General features: G+C 45.2%; 1 protein-coding gene across 1 annotated transcript in view; it reads left to right on the top strand.

Moving 5' to 3' along the window:
• The window catches only part of LOC135388476 (uncharacterized), a 120715-nt gene extending 117010 nt beyond the window's left edge, over positions 1-3705 (top strand). The window contains exon 13 of the mRNA XM_064618057.1: positions 3619-3705. The gene's annotated coding sequence lies outside the window, so the exon portion shown is untranslated. The remainder of the gene's footprint in view (positions 1-3618) is intronic.
• The last annotated feature ends 14330 nt before the right edge of the window (positions 3706-18035 follow it).

The raw sequence follows: 18035 nt of genomic DNA, 5'->3' as shown, positions 1-18035 counted from the left end.
GGCTCAGTATTAACGCGCGGTCATCATCACTTCTTTGGAAGTCTTCAACAGTACGAGGCCTTATGTGCAGAACTGCGCGTTTTAGTGCGAGATTATCGGACAAAGAAACTACGGTGGTCGAAAGACATCCAAAACGTTGCGCAGAAACAACAACCGCATTGTTTACACGCGGTTTGGCCGCAGATCACGGGCTCCGCCATCTTTAAGGTCACGTGTGCCTTGACGCTTGCTGTGACTCACGACCAGGACCGGTCCAAGATGCATTGCGTTCGCCCAGCACGCTTTAGTCTACGGGGTAATACATTGGATGCCACACCTGTAGGTACAATAACGGAAGCTGACGACAATTCCCGACGTGCCTTACGCTGTCTAGGTGGTGTTCATCAAATTTGCACCAAAAATCCACTAGTTTTACAGATTGCAACAGGTATACATTTCAACCCCATCCAATCCACTTGCCACCCAAAATGGCGCTGCCCATGTTGGATACAGGGAGAAACAGTGAGGATAGGTTAATTGATAGCGCCCCATATTTTAAGACCTCATTGGTCGGAAAGCTGAAAAAGTGGGTGGAGCTTTAGGTATAGGCATGACCCATTAATGGCCAGACATCCTTTTAATATATGGCTCTGGAAGTGACAAACTGATAGCGCCGCGATGCGGCCTCCGGCGAAAGTACTTTGGCGTTGGGTAGCCAGCCAGAGTCTTTTATTATTATTTTTTTCGCACTGGAACTGTTGCATCGTTAGCTGTGCAAGCACACAAAAGGCGTCTTCACTATAGGGTTGAGATGTTTCACTTCTCCTGATTTCTATGCTTCCAAATACCACCGCAGTAACCGCCGCGATGAGACGCCGCTGGATCACCGTCAAATGCACAGACCAAACGGCAACTTTATTTCGAGGTAACGATTGTGGTGTTTCACTGCACGTGCCCAGAGCAGATATTGCTCCTGATTATTGCTCACAGAGCGAACGGAAGTTCTACGTTGTCCACAAAGTTTGCTATTTACGCACTGACCACTTCACAACCGTCGTACCGGCGGTAGCCGAACTAAGCTCACGTCAATGGAGAGCTGTATATTTGTCGTCTACATCCTTCTGTGTATAATTTCTTCTGGGCGGACCCCTTTAGCTTTATTCTTCCTGATATTTGAAAAACTTGCGGCAATATGTTGTGACCACACGTGTTTGTATGGATAAAGCGAACACACGATTTAGGTATGTGCTCAGGACCAAAAGGAGAGTAGGAATACGAGACTCAGTCAAAAACATGATGTCACCAATAGCTGTTGTCAGAAATGTGCCAAGTCTTTACTAGCAAACTAAAATGTTTACGAAGCATCGAATAACCATCCCCTCGACGTACCACTTTTGTGTGTTTTGACACAGAGACTCGAGTGGCTGTATATCCTTGCGCAATGTTACATTATAAATATGGTGGTTACTTATGTGCAAGTTGCTCCTTTCTCTTTCTTCACACCTCTGAAAAGTTCCACATTATTCGCATACTTCACATACGCATGAAGGTGAATTCGGTGAATGCCAACCTATAAAATTATTTTTTCTCAGAAATGTTTGACACTGTTTGTTATTGTAAGGTACTTCCGTTTTTATATTTTCGTTTGTTTTCGTTTGTTCGGTTTTCGTCTGGTATTCCACGGTTCTCGTTCGTTATTGTGTGGTTTGGTACTGTGTGGTTCTCTATCGTATTATGTTCTACGAGTGTCTCTGTGTGCATTCTACAATTAGACCTCGATTCTTATTGTGAAGGGGCTCATTATTTTATTCACCACATCACCATTGGAGTATAGCCTCTGGCGATGAAACTCCCCATTCCTCATCTTAAAATAACGTTGTTGACACGAGTGCTTTGCAGTCGTTCAGCTGTCAGCGTATTTCATTACAAAAATTCGAAGCGCTGTGCACGAAGAGCATGCACATGCGTGACTTATCACACACGCTGGAGCGGCTGCACATACGAGGTTTATTTACTTCCACCATACCTCGCAAATTAAAAGAAAATTGGAACAAATTGACATATTGGCGCATGTCCGCGTCTTCGGCACAGCTGAGCGACTGTGAGGGGAACCTCTATAGCACAAGCGCATTGCTTATAGAAAATACATGGTTTTGAGATTTATAGGAGCAGCCACACGGTACTTTCTTAGTACGCAATGGCAGCAGCGAAGTAGCAATGCAAGTCCCAGTTCTCAGATGCATGCGATACGAATAAACGATTTTTCCTTTAAAAAAATTATCCCTCTTTCTCTGTTCCTGTGAAGTTTACTCAAAGCTGCAACAAACTTGCATGACATGCCCTTTAATGTAAAGGAATTTTTTAAAAATACGGGCAGCCCCGCTTGACCTAAATGCAGACGACAGAATGCGTTAAGCCCACCAATATAACGGCAGGTGACCACGCTGTGGAGCACCCTATGCGCGATCCAGCCTGTACTATACAAATCAGGGGGTATTACGCGTGGATACTCCGCAGGCGACCGACCGAAGACCCCGGCAGGCGGCGATGGCTGTCGCGACAGAGCAGCCCCCCCCCCCCTTCCTTAGGTCTCTACATCGACATCGCCTTGGAAAAATGTCTTGGCAAAGTGACTGAAGTGCTAGGAAAATGCTAATCCAAACCTTCCAGGTTCTGGTGTCTTTGGTTCCGAAGATGCTGATTTCTCGAAAGAGGCCAAATTGGCGCGGCCAATCGTTGGTCCAGAGAAGCTAGAAATTACTAAACTATGCTTCAGGGAAAGCTTAGCCGTAGCCTAGTGGTGTCAGCCGTACACTGGATCGTAGATTGCACTTTCATACTGCACTAAATTCCCTCCTTTCAGTATCTTCCTCAACCTTGCGATAGCATGCTTCGCTTTGCAGCAATAAGGCCTTTGAGAGAAACTTTCTGTTCATGTCGATCTCTCGATTTTGTAGCGTTTTGCTGGTCTTGTCAACTCCTGAAACCTCTCAAATGCAGCATAAATTCCAGTCTAGACATTGTGCAAATGGGACCGCAGACTTTAGCCATTTCGACTAAGGATACCACGGCGTCCGCTCTGCAAGGCCATAGCGTGCATACCACCCCTTTTACATACCGGAGCTGGGCCTCGCTCCGTGATTTGTGTGCATGAGCGTATGCTGCAAAGAACTCGTATGGCTGATTCAGAGGCCTTGGCCAGATGATTTCTGTGCTGGTGTTGTGCAATGCTGTGTCTCGTCAGGCATCAACCGTATAAATCCTTCAACCGGTGTAGTATTTTCAAAGTGTACGGAATTTCTTCCTAAAGCTGTATCGTTTACAGGATACACAGTGACACTTGGTGGGGGCCACGGGGCATACTCCCTGTCTACCCCTCCTTAAATGCGGCACTGGGTCTTACACTGACGTAGTGGTCTGGTCGCCACAGAAAAGCAAAGAATGTCTTCCTACTATGCCGGTCGGCAAGGCCGAGCGGCATGGTGAGTCAGACAAAAGTACTGCGGGGAGAGCCGATCGGCCTTGCCAATCGGCATAGCGAGGACGCACCTTAACGTCTGAAACAGCAAACGTATAGTTTGGCACGAAAATTTACCCGATTGTATAACCCGGTTTCTCATGTTATCTGGTTGATTTCAGTGGTGTCGGCTCAGCCATTTCGAATATTTCGGGAATGACGCTTTCAACCGAAGATGGGAAAGCAGAGCCATATTATCTGCAGATAACCTTCGCACCTTAAGGGAAAAGGTGAGACCCACGAGCAAATTTTGTTTGTAATCGAAGCAGTAGAACTTGAAGTGCAGTCTGTCACAGAACGGCATAAGATCAAATTGGTTTTGCTCCACGGTAAAGATAATAGGAATGAACAGTTAGTTGCAATACGGCAGTCGCCGACAGAGCCAGACAGCGGCGGAATTTGAATCGCGCATCTCTCTATTACCGGTCGACCGCCTTTACCAATTCGACCACGCCGGCATCCGCTTTTCGACGACTTGCCCAGGGGCCCCATTTGACTGGACAACCATTCAGTCACCTGACAGACGTTCATATTAGACAAGAGGACGCCGCTTGGCTTTTCAACCATATTTCAACTGTCCCCAGGCACCTTGGGACTTGCGTTATGTGAAAGTAACCCTCTCCTGGCTGGCGCAAACAGCGAAGCGCAGGCACCAAAACGCCTGCGACCCTTAAAAAGTACCCTGCGTCGCACCCTTCACTGCCGGGAGAGTGCGCCAATGACATCCAAATGCCGACCGAATCACTCGCTCTCCATAGTAATCACCAGATGTCGTTGCTCGTTCGCTATGCTCTGATCGCGTTTTAATGTGCTTAGTTTCTTCATCATGACTAGAGCCCAGACATTTAGGCGCTAAAAAGGATGGAAGTAACAGGCATTTAGGCCCCCAAAATACCAAAATAGACAATAAAAAGCAAAAATAGGCAAAATAGGCACGTTAATCTGGTGCTGCTCTTTGGAATTCAGAAGATTGGATCGAGGAAAACTTGCTCGTTTAAAGGCTACAGTGCATACCATATCAGCCCCGACGTCTGGTGCATGAATGATGAGGCAGCCGGGAAAGACGCTATATTGAATAATGCTTTTAGTTTTCCGCCCTTGAAGATCTTGAAGATCTTGAAGACCAGAGAGGCGAAACCTTTGGATCAAATGTATGCAAGAAGAACAAAAGGCGCAAACATGCAGAGACGAAAAGCAAAATGCAGCACTCAGCACGAGACTGAAAGCCGCTCTCGAAGTCGAAAAAGGGGCTCTTATGGCTACAACTCAATGAAGTCTATGAAAATGCCGTATTTAGGCGTTTCTAAGCTTTTATAGGCAAATGCCTAAAAATCCGGGCCCTACTCATGAGCATTACTTTAGATAACGAGGCACTATTCCATCGTCTACTCCACTTTACTTAATGCATTATTGTTGTCTTTTCCTAGATTTGCATGGTGAAGGCGACCGGGTATACGGGTGGCTTTGCTGTTGTATACGCCGAAAAGTCGGAAGAATTTCGTTGTCAAAGCAACAGAACTGACTTCGTCGACACTATTCGACAGATTCAGTGTCAGAACGTCAAAACATGAGGGTCTGGTGAAAAAAAAAGAAAAAAGTGTTTGCAGTGATCCGATGTCTCTTGCTGTCTCACTAACTCACGATAATAGCATAACTGGCTGGTGGAACCAGACGAAAATTCAGTTGAATTTCGCGTGGGAGGAGGAATCGAGGAACTGATGATCTCTTGCGATTCAATGTGCATAAATTTTTGGATGTGGAAGCGAAGCACAATGTTTTGAGTGATCCTGATGGTGAGTTGGTAGTGATGGTGGGGCCGATCGGATCTGCCACTGTGTGTGGTATAGACAGTCCCAATAGCATGGCAGTAGTATAGAAAATATCTGGGAGCGATCTCTAACGTCACAGATAACGTCCCGCTACAGCCCGCGCTGACGCCAAGCGACGTCGCTGCCATACCCGCGGCACGCCGTTGACGTGACCTTAGTATTTAGTATTGTCCACTAAACTTTTTGCGCCGCTTTTCATAGGCGGTGGTTCTGCGCTATTCAATCTGTCAATTCTCTGAAAATAGACCACGCTAAAATTCCATTTCGCATAGCTTTCAATAGATGTCGTCACAATTAGCCGTGATAAGGCTAAATGACATCCCAGATGCCAAGATTCCATGCTCATGGCATCACCTCTCCGCGCTGTCTTTGACCGTTTCAATTCGAAAACATCGGTCACTTTTCATACGACGGTGTATTTGCGAGAGGGACGGCTTCGCACAGATCTCTACAAGAAACCCACTGACGAACGGCAATACGTTCATTTCAGCAGCCATCACCCTAGCTGTTCCGAAAAAAACACTTCGTTTGGCCAATTCACGCGTCTAGAACAAATCTGCTCAAATAACGCTTGAACGCTCTAACAAAATGTCCGTCGATTTTGAGTTACGGAATTGTCCTCCTTGGCTTGAAGACAACGTCATTTCAAGGTCATCTGGTTCCCAGAAAACCATATCCTGCTTTGGATATGAGTATACCCCTGAGAGTAGTCCAGAGAGCCTAGGGGGATCCAGAGGACTAGGATTTGGGCTCTGACTGAACATGCAGGAACGTCCCTGTGGTCTTCCACCAGCTATTTCGATAAATAAGGAATATTGTATGGTTCTTCGTTCAACTTGCTAGTTTCCACAGTCAAGCTACGCACTTGATGATTTATTTTTCAGAGGTACGAGAGCAGCATAGACATCGTTTTTGCAATTCAGTTCAACAGCCGAGCGGACTATGGGATGGTTAATTACCTAGAATTAATTACCTAAAAACAAGATAGTGGAATGAAGAATGCAGTAGAATGTGCGGACCAGATGATTTGGAGTGGCCGAGATTATTCGAGGAGGTGCTGGCCAGATAAACTGCAATCAGGATCAGATGATGATGGTGATGCGCCTGTGGGGTGTGCTTTCCCAGTTGTGGTTCATTTGCACAGAGAAATTCCACGTCACATGCTCTTTTCTTGGTTTTGCGGAATATTGCCTTCCGTTCGCGCTTTTGCTGGAAATTTTCTAGTTGTGGTTACATACTTAACCGCAAAATCAATGCAAAATAAAAAATGGATAAATGTTTGCTACCACCAGAAAATGTACAAGATTAGAATCAACTCTCGGACTCTCGGACTCCGACTTGAGGCCCGAGCAACTGAAAAAGGCTATCTGTAGAAAATAAGCCCCGAGCACCCTTAAAAAAGAATGTCATCAATGAATGGAAGAATAACGCATGAATAATGAATGATTACAAATATATCAAATCACGTAAGAACACGCTAGCCTTGAGCACCTTAGTTAATGTGTAGTTCGATATCCATCCGTACCTTGCTCAACTTGAGGAGCACTAGTGTTAATATGGTAACAAAAAAGCAGCACCTCTTCGAGTTTTCGAGCACTTTTCAAAACACTGCCGTTTCAAGCACCTTGGAAGGGGGCTATGCAACAATGAGGGTTAATGGATAGACAGATATTGATACATACCCCTCTCAGCTTGAGCAGTATGAATCTGAAACTGATAAGACGTGAGCCTGGAGAACCTATCAAGATGAGGGGAGCGGGTTATGCATGAATAAAGGTTAATGAGTAGACCGGTATCCATCCGTAGCGTTCCCAAGTTGAGCAGCATTAGTGAATATGGTATAAAAAAAGTAGCACCTTTCTAACTTACTTTTCAAAAAGATACCGTTTTGAGCACCTTGGAAGGGGGCAATGCATGAATGAGATTTAATGGATAGACAGATATTGATACATAACCTTCTCAGCTTGAGCAATATGAATGTGAAACTGAATGTGGATGTGAAAAGACGTGAGTCTGGAGCACCTATCAAGATATCAAGGGAGTGGGCTATGCATGAATAAAGGTTAATCAGTAGACCCGTATCCATCTGTAGCTTTCAAGTTGACCAGCATTAGTGTGAATATGGTAACAAGAAAGTAGCACCTCTCTAACTTTCGGAGCACTTTTCAAAAATGTGCCGTTTCGAGCACCTTTCGAGCACCTTGGGACGAGGCTATGCATGAATGAGATTTAATGGATAGACAGATATTGATACATACCGTTCCCGACTTGAACACGAATGTGAAACTGATAAGACGTGATCCTTGGACACCTATCAAGATGAGGAGAGCGGGCTATGCATGAATAAAGGTTAATGAGTAGACCGGTATCCATCCGTAGCTTTCTCAAGTTTAGCAGCATTAGTGAATATGGTAACAAAAATAGCACCTTTCTAACTTTCCGAGCACTTTTCAAAAAGGTGCCGTTTCGAACACCTTGGGACGGGGCTATGCATGATTGATATCTAATGGATAGACAGATATTGATACATACCGTTTTCAGCTCGAGAAACATGAATGTGAAACTGATAAGACGTGATCCTTGGGCACCTATCAAGATGAGGGGAGCCGGCTATGCATGAATAAATGTTAATGAGTTGACCGGTATCCATCCGTAGCTTTCTCAAGTTGAGCAGCGTCAGTGAATATGGTAACAAAAAAGTAGCACTTTTCTAACTTTTCGAGCACTTTTCAAAAAGGTGCCATTTCGAGCACCTTGGTACGGGGCTATGCATGAATGAGATTTAATGGATAGACAGATATTGATACATACCCTTCTCAGCTTGAGCAACATGAATGTGAAACTGATAAGACGTGATGCTTGGTCACCTATCAAGATGAGGGGAGCGGGCTATGCATGAATAAAGGTTAATGAGTAGATCGGTATCCATCCGTAGCTTTCTCAACTTTAGCAGCATTAGTGAATATGGTAACAAAAAAGTAGCACCTTTCTAACTTTTCGAGCACTTTTCAAAAAGGTGCCGTTTCGAGCACCTTTCGAGCACCCTGAGACGGGGCTATGCATGAATGAGGTGAAGCACTACTTGTACCGTCGCCACGGTGCCAGCGTCCCTGACATTCAAATAGGTGACCTCGTGTTTGTGCGCACTGGACTTGCCGGACAACAATCAGTCTTACATGGTCCTGTTCCTGTTGTCCACCTAAACGACACACAAAGTCCCAAGGATGTCATATTTCGGTCCCGTCGTCCGCGTCCCATACGGGACAAATTTCGGATTACCCAGGTTGTCCGTCACTGGACACGCTACGGTAACTGTCCCGAGGATATCCGCAGGCTGTCCCACGAGAGCCAGCACGGCACAGAAATGGATCAGCGTAAACTTTGAAAAAGAATCAACAAATGAGTAAAAACAGTAACGGCTCATATATGTTGTGGTTGATATCCTTAGCGGCTGCTAATAGACACTCCTGCTCACATGGCTGCAGTCATGCACGAGGCTGTAACCACATTTCAGTTTACCGATTGTGGACCTTTTTGAAAGTTGCACCAGACCTCAGTGGTATATAATACTGATGCAAAGCCACCAAGGGCCACAGGGAGGGCACAGCAAAATACAGAAGACAACAATGGAAGTTTTAAAGATCATTATCTGATTGAGCTGCCTCTCGCATCAATCATGGTTATTCAAACTTTGCGGTCCTAATGTGCTGCAGTAATGGAACCCCGAAGCACATTGGTGAGCTGCTTGTGACCTCTTCAACAAAACAAATAGCCTTTTTTGGCTGTATCACTATCCTTCTTTACTAGTAGGAGCAGCTTCCTCTTTTTATGAATGTTAGTTTCAGTGTATCCTATCCTTTATTTGTGCAAATGTCCTTCGCTGTGGTGTGCTTATGTTTGGGTAAAGAGTATGTGTTGCTTTGGAGCCACTTATCACCAGTGCATTAAGATCATTGCAGATAGACAATGGCTAAAAGTGCACTGCAAGAGTGACAGTTTGCTGAAAGTCCTGTGCACGTGATTGCTGTGGCCAAAGTTATTCTGAAGGACACCGTGGCATTCAGACATACGTTCACCATGTCCTTGTAAACAAATTTTTGTTTAGAGATCAAGAAGTTATTACAGCAAATTAATGACAAATTTTCTGCACACTTTTGTGTACACATCTGTGTTTCACATTTTACGTGTCTTAAGTGCTAAGCGTATACGTGCGGAAAAAGTGACAAGCGTATGCTTTGTGTGAATATCCATTTTGTAGATGTTAGTCACGTGCTCTACAGAGCATTTACTCATCTTGTACTGCTGCAGAGATTCCTCGATCGCATACATGTCTCGACTCATGTGAGAGCAAGTTTGACGCTACCAATGCTTTGAACTACCAATGCTCACCATGTCCCCAACAAAAATTTGTTTAGAAATCAGTAATGTAAAGCAAAGTGACAGCACTGTATGTGCATATGTTTTGTGTGCGTAAGGACTCTAGGACTCTCTCTCATTTTACTGAGAAGCATACGCTCTGTGTGGATATGGTTTTCACGGGCATTAGTAACGTTTAGTAGTTATTTATTGACCTTCTGCTCTTAGCGCTCTTAGCCTTCCATAGCGTAGTATTGTTCATGATGCAGAGAATGCATCAAGTCTTGGCCAACATTCCGGTGATCCACGAAACACCGAATGCCTTGCATGTATGCATTACATTCTCGGGTAAACATAAACAAGCCCCCGCCACAACTCCCGGTCCTTCCGCAACTAAGGACACTCGGGGCCAGCCGCCATGCAGAATTAAATCTTTCACTTTTCTAATTTGTGGAAAATTTGGTATTGAAGAGCCTTGAATTGTCAGAAAAAAGGCGTATACGACCTTCTCTCTCCTCAAATCAGAAGCGACAACTGTATCAATCAGCACAGTGGTTGGCGCACAGCATGCTTTCTGTGAAACCGGATGTCTTTTTGGCAAAAACCCAAAGGGGTGCAAAGAGGAATGTATAAATAATGCAAAGAGTTGTTGTTTTGAATGTGCAAAGTTTTCATTTAGCCATGTAACCTCTACTTTTTAACCAGGTAAAAAATACAAGCGAAAAAAGAGGTTCAGGAAAGAGCTTCCACATCCAACCGAGAATTTAAACAGTCTGCGAGTGGTTTAAATTGTGTTATAAACCACCAGTTAGTGATTCCAAGTTATTATGCAAGTTTTGTTTGCTATATCCGATATATATATTTGGTACCAAATTCTAGCGCTGACCTACACGCTGTGTTATTAACTTACAGCAACCCCGATGAAACGATGTTTGCGATTACAGGTCTTCTTTTTTTTTTTTTTTTTTTGTTGCTGTTGTTTAACTTCCACTTGCGAACTACGATAACACGGTTGGTGGTTGCAAGAGAAAACTGTGAACCTGGGAAATCATAAACAAAAGCTCCGTTCCTCAGACGCTGTCGTTCTGGCAAATACAGGGTGTCACACCGAAACGTTTTTTGTTCCGGTTCTACCATGAACGGTTCGGTACCGGTTCTGCTCCGGAGCAAAAAAAATAACGGTTCATACCGGTTTTAACCGGTTCCGCTTCTGGTGGGCATATTAATTCCCAGGAAAAAAAATCGATGTAGCAAAATGTAAACCCGTTTATTCCGCATACATGGTATTTGATATTAATTGGCAGCTGTGAAATTGGTAGCTCCTGGTTCCTGTAGGTGACTGTCTCTTCAAATAGGCTTTCTCCTTTCTTGAAGCGCATGATACAGACGGACTTGTTGTGATGTCATACGTAAAGTACTTTCTTGCTGGATTGGTGCGATCGCATCCCATCCCAATGTCTGTCGCTGCTTCCTAGTCAGCAAGCACTACCGCACGAGTACGACGCAAATCGACGAACATCTTACTCACAAACGCGCTCGACGGCTCCGTTTTCTTTTCTTCGTGTCCTGTCCACAAAAGAGGCACGCGCTTGCCTCGCGGATACCGATGTATTCAACTTCGCTGCTCTCAAACAAGGGACGCGTTGCGCGACATTACCGATAGAGAAGCCGTTACGCACTCCCCCTTGGGTCGCTGTTTAGTTGAGAGTTCGGGCGGATGAAATTAAAACGAATACTACGGCACTTTGGTACAGAGCCACAACCGGTCACACGTACATGTAAGTATATGTTCGCGAACGATAAAACGTTACAAAGGGAGCCCAAGGGCCATAGTATATCGACATACATTATACGGTAACCGTAACCCTCGTAAAGTATCCATGACATGACTTCGGAACGCACGACGTCGGTTTCATTCACCTACTCGTAGTCCAAACCGGCGAAGTTTTTGCTTGGACCGAAAACCGTTAAATAAATAAATAAATAAATAATAATTAAAAAAAATTCTGTTTCCCTCCTGAGCGAAAAAAAAAAAAAAAACGTATACGGTTTCGATTCCGTTCCGATTCGCTCCAAAATAGCGCTTTTTTTCGGTTTTCGGTTCTGGTTTTCGGTTCGCTCCGACACCCTGGGCAAATCCAAAACGTTATCTGTGTACGCAAACAAAGAAGCATTTTATCCCCGGCGTACGTCGGACATGGGTACAAAATGAAGTCACGTCGTCGACCGATGTCGTTGTGGGATGAATATTGCGAAGCTACGCCGCGTACTTCCACACGCGGGGTTACACTTCCTACAGTGGGCACCACAATATTTAAGAAACACCCCAAATCACAACTGGCAGATCGCCAGAGCACCGTATGTCTGTAGTAGCTGGAACTAGAGTGAACACATGAACCATAACGAGAGGATAGAGAGGTAGCAAGAGAGCTGGTAGTATAGATCCATAACTTAAAAACCCGACATGAACCATGACATGAACACACACGCAGCCATAACTCACGCCGGATTGGATACGGATTGATGTAGCTATTCAGTTTCCCGAAATAGCAGCGACAGTAGCACCGATTGCAAATGGCACGCTCGGTGCAGAGTGTTGGAAAATAGTTCAACGCTTGTTCAGTAGCAATAATTGTTAATAATAGTCATCTGCAGTAACAGTTACAGATAATTACTTACTTCGGAATAAGTCTAGGTGATATCGTGATATCTTTCTCAATGCAGCGATAAATTCAGCAGTGGCTGAAACCCACTAAAGCCAGACAACAAACAAGTTTACGCTGGCTTCCATATTGCCACGAATCCTCTTCGAGAAACTTCCAGGCCAGGCACGAAACGGTACATCTCATCCCGGCGCATGCTGAAGAAGAAGAAAGAAGCTTCCAGACACATCGCCTGCTGCACGTGCTGTTACTAGACTTTTCGGCGCGACGCTTAAATGATTGTGCGCTCCAGGCTGGAGAATTCTTTCTTTGGACTCAGTTGTGTTCAGAGAGCTATCATTCTTGTGCTTTTGCTACCAAGTAGTTTAATAAACCGTTTGCTCTTTATTCGACGACTCGCCGGCCCATTTCGCTTCGTGACATTTCTGGTGGAGATGCAGGACAATCCCTGCTCAACGGCCTGGAAGAACAGAAACGACTGAGTTGAAGACAGCGTGGTCTACCTTCGGAATTAAGGCCATTGGGACCCCCAACCTGCAAGAAGATGAATACGACAGCCACCATCGACAGCGCGGCACGGCAGCAGCTGGGCGCATTCGCGACCCGCCCAACCTGTACCACTCAGCTACCAGCCACACGCACAAGGAACTCGCAAGACAGACGTACGGCGAACGTCAGACTTGAGGCCGCTCTGCTACCACTGTGAAGAAGCCTCCCGCGTCTACCGCCGTTTCCCGTACCGGCGACTGGGTCTACCCGGATTTTCTCCTGACGCCCCCCGCCTTCAGCGCGTAGTCACCCCGCCGCAATTGAAGACTCTCTACGGCAGCAGCATGCTTCTGCTGACTCACGACGCGACCAGTCTCCGAGCTCGACAAACAGCAATACAGACCGCCGCGACGCTCAAAACCTTACCAGTGACCTGCAAATACTCATCGACGACGACGAGACAACTGCATTAATCACATAAACCATTAAACACATAATCAATCAATCAGCATTAATCGATAACGGCGCCGACGACAATGTTAAAGACGACGACGTTGGCTACGAGGTTTCGCAGGGTGCAAACGAAATGCGATGAGCCGACACAGGTTCTGGCATCGGGACGATGCCACGTCTACGGAGGGGGCAATGCCACGAATCATCTTCGAGAAACATCCAGCCCAGGCACAAAACGGTACATCTCATCCCGGCGCATGCTGAAGAAGAAGAAAGAAGCTTCCAGACACATCGCCTGCTGCACGCACTGATCTCTATGTATAAAGGCTGGATCGCGTATGGGAGAGGGGCTCGTGGGAGAGAGGCACGCATTCGGGCCGCCATGTTGGTGGGCCCTAAAACGCTGTTCGTGCCTATTGGAAACAATGGGAGGCAAAAGAGATTGTGAGTATTTATTGCGCTACAGGCGTTGATCATTGTTTGTCGTCACCCGATTTTGTAGGGTGCCAGTATACTGATGTATCCTAACAGTGTTTCGCAGGTGCCCTGCTTTTCGATTCTTAATAACGTTATGTTTTGCATTCCGAAACTAGACCGTCACTGCAGTGCAGCGCTGGGAATTGTACTACAGCACGTTTCCCAGCCAATATTTCAATAAGAAACGATGTGAGGTTAACAACAACCATGTATATAATATCCCGTGCTGCGTTCTGGACAAAAATTGTTCCGTCACGAACGGTTCGGGAAAAGATATACTCGCATGACAGAAAGATATCGTTCTGTAGACTCTCAGCCGTTGTTTTAGCCGTGTATGCGTTCAGTATGATTTATATCAAGCATCGCCGCAGAAAGAGTCTTTTAGTGAACGACATGGGTGCCATGCCTCGCAAATATGGACACACCCAAGCAGCTCAAATAATTACTTCACGCAATTCGTTCGCGCTCGTTAGAACAGTTAATCAGGTAGTGATGTAAACTTAATTAAGTTACTTAGGAAGTGGTGACACCTGCTTGAGACACAGGACTTATCTCTTTTTGAAGTACAGCCCTTCTATGTTTGTTTGTTGCTTCCTTCATTTGTTCTGCGTATTTTCAGGCGCGGTTGTATGTCCATCTCGAGTACTCACATGCTTTTGCTGAATACAATTGCAGCGTGAGCGAAGCTGCTTAGGGACGGAGGCCTGCTATCCAGCACTGGCTTTGTCATGCTTGTTATGTGGAGCACGTTACAAAAAATGCATCTCTACATCTGAAACACCAATCAGTATCATCGTCATCTAAAAGGGGCACCATTGTGAGACCAGACACGCTTTCTGGAGATCTTCTATGGCACTTTCCGCAGTTTGCACAATTTTCTTCAGCATCGAAGTCTCTCATAGGAACCACTTTCATTAACTGTGACTCCCATCTTACCCTTTGACGTGCAAGGGCCCTCTTGCACTACACACGTATGGTCTGCAAATTGCAACAGAACGATTTGGAGCTTGAAACAGTTGTGCTTTTGTCATTTTGGACCTCGTGTATCCTGTCTGTGAAGCGTAAACAAAAAAGTCTAACAAGATATGCTTTTGTAAAGAAGATCACTGATGATGAGTAAAGAGAGTATACATTTTTCAAGTTCAACATTTATTTCTTTCACTTGTGCATTTCAGGATACAATGAACGTGCAGGGAGGTCGCAAAAGACTACATTTATTGTTTTGTGACCTTCCTACAATGACAATATATATTTTAGGGATGACAATGGACAGGTACACTCTCTAAATTTGTAGCACTCAATTTTAGGTTGGAATGACCAAAGAATAGTAACTTCCCTCCTGATATTTTCTCATATATGCTGAATTTTAAATTTAATGTGATCATTGGTAGATGTAAACAACATCAGTACCAGAGAAATGCATCCTCAATAAATAAATTTCTTCTTATAGCATATATGTGCATGCCTATTAACTGAAACGATTATCACAGTTCCCTGACATGTTTTAATTTCTGAGAGTGTAATGTAGAGGCTGCTTAGATCTACAACAGTTCACACAAGGTATTATATACTGTGAATGCCTTTAAAAATCCCATGTGACACATATGCTTTTACTTTCTGGAGGTGCTGTGGTAGTCAAAGTTTGTGGGCATTACGCAGGTTCTGCACCCATTTCTTGAGTATGTTGAGGCAGCTGTGAAGTAACCTGTAGATGATTATTCCAATTTTTATGGTGCATCGACAACAAAGGCAATAATACATCAGAACATTGGTTTGGGTGCAACCAGTTAAAAATGAATGTTGTTTAATAAATGCATTGGACAAATGTTAAAACATCAGTTTAAAACATGGCTTACAATCCCTGTATCTTCTAAAAATTGAAAAGATTAAAACCTATTCTAAAAAGAATATGGGGAACTCTTCTAAAAAGAATTATAATTATTATATTGCTGGGTGAAGGAGCCTAAGGTGTGTTTCTGATGTCAACATGTATGAAAATGTGCAAATTTGAGAGAGGCTAACCACAGTGCGTGCACTGAGGTGGTTCCTTCCTGTAAAGTAGAAACCAGTGGATGAGGAACTTGATACTTATCTGTACACCCAGTCGTATCACACTGCACAGGTTATTCACTGGGTAGTCCACATGACGAAACCTGTATTGACGAGACACCACTTTTGCCTTAAAAACTGCTACAAATAGCACGGCACGCTACAAATTATTATTATCGTAACAAGCTGACGATACAGGTGAGACACAAGGCGTTATCCAAGTCGCGCCACACCACCGTCACGTAGCATTCTGTGTCACAAATCAAACCAAGGCACAAAACAATACCAATACATGAAAAAAGGTGACAATCTTGGTCTAATTACGACGTAATACCGAACTTGTGCGCGAAGGTAATTCAAAGAAATGAATGTGCACTCGCTTCCGTAGAGAACACCGTGTACCATGCTAGTAATGCATGCAAAAAAGCGCTCGAGTGCTCGCACCTATATTGATGACAACACTACCAGTGCACTATAACATGTTCTTTCAAGCACATTATGCACTCAAACTGTATTTGCCACCAGGTAACATGCAAGTGTGCTCGATTGAACCTCGGAAGAGCGATCAAGCAACCTGCATCCAGTGCTCGTTTTGAACAAAAAACACTTCATAATGGTCAACTAAATATACAGAATGGACGCCTATTTATTCCTTGATAAAGAATTACTCACCTGTAGAAGTTTAGGCCCTGTATCCTTGCCAGTACGGTTGGTACGACCGTAATTGCAAGAAGTTGCCATGATCGCTGCGGCGACTGTTGTGGGTACAGTAAGATGGCGGCCGGTTTCCTCACGCTCGCGCTCCCCATCCGCGATCCAGCCTTTTACAATCGAGATCGGTGGCTGCACGTGCTGTTACTTGACTTGCTAGACTTGCTGTTACTCGGCGCGACGCTTAAATGCTTGTGCGCTCCAGGCCGGAGCATTCTTTCTTTGGACTCAGTTGTGTTCAGAGAGCTATCATTCTTGTGCTTTTGCTACCAAGTAGTTTAATAAACCGTTTGCTGTTTATTCGACAACTCGCCGGCCCATATCGCTTCGTGACAATATTTTCTTTTTTGAATTTGTGTTAGATTTCTGAACCTATTTTGATTCATGGAGGAAGAAAACACAGGAGCGGCCCTTCCAGCTTTTTCCCATTGGGACGAGGAGGAGGAAGAAGGAGGGGAGGAGTGTCGTTGGGAGGAACCCGAGAGGTCTGCCTGCCTGATTAGGCGGCATGTTTCTCGGGAAGGGAAAGGTGGTGGAGAGGAGGAGAGGAAAGGGTGAAGTGGAAGACCGAGCGGAATCCGCTCGGGGGGAGGATAGCTGCGTCCATGGGCCGACTTCAGGGGAACTGTGCCGGCATACGCCTATTACACATCTGAGGGAAACCCAGGAAAAACCCCAGACGGCACATTCGAACCGCGGACCTCCCAGTCTCCAAGCGCACGCGTTACCGCTGCGCCACCGGAGCTGGTACCCATTGGGACGGGCGTGCCGGCCCTCGCATTGCATTCCGGGGTGCTCACGTGACCCCAAGATCATGCGCAGGCCAGCTCCCAAAGCAGTCGACGGGAGTCGTGATTGTCTTGCAACTCAGATACCAGAATTGTGATGAACGCCGCGCGTCCAGTTTTATTTGTGTGTGTTCGGAGGTTTACTCTTGGTTTACCCTGCTACTACAAGACAGCGGTCACAGTCTGCAGGACAAGCACGGAAGACTAGAAACATCATTCGTGGCAGCGACGTTTGTGTGACGACGTGGCCAACGTTTGTGTTTGTTGCTGAAGTGGTAAAGCATGCCAGTAATCAAAGTTGTACAACAATGAAGGAAATCAGTTGAATCTGCAGCTGTAGCACAGCGCCAGCTTGCAAATGAACGATTCAAGATGACTCTCTCACAGACAGGGGTACAAAACAACCGATCATGCAAGTACGCACTTACGAATGAAACGTTATTCTTGTGACAGAGCTGCTTTCTGTTGAACGACAGCTGCAGCCGTGGTAAAACATGTTAACATAACCTTGTTTCCACAATGGTGCTCACATTTTAAGAATAAATGACGTTGGAAATGCATAAAAGCACGGAAAGCAGCGCGAGCAACAAAGCGTTGCGAAACCGAAACTTTTGAGAGGATCACGTGGTGGAGAGGAAGTAATGGCGGATTTGACAGGAGCGACCGCCAGAGGGGTCCCACGGAAATCTTTTCGTAACGGCCGCTCCTGTGTTTCTTTCCTCCA

Source organism: Ornithodoros turicata, chromosome 3, assembly GCF_037126465.1.
Source record: "Ornithodoros turicata isolate Travis chromosome 3, ASM3712646v1, whole genome shotgun sequence".
Lineage (NCBI taxonomy): Eukaryota > Metazoa > Arthropoda > Arachnida > Ixodida > Argasidae > Ornithodoros > Ornithodoros turicata.
The sequence above is the reverse complement of the archived record's forward strand: the minus strand, read 5'-3'. Positions and strand labels throughout refer to the sequence as shown.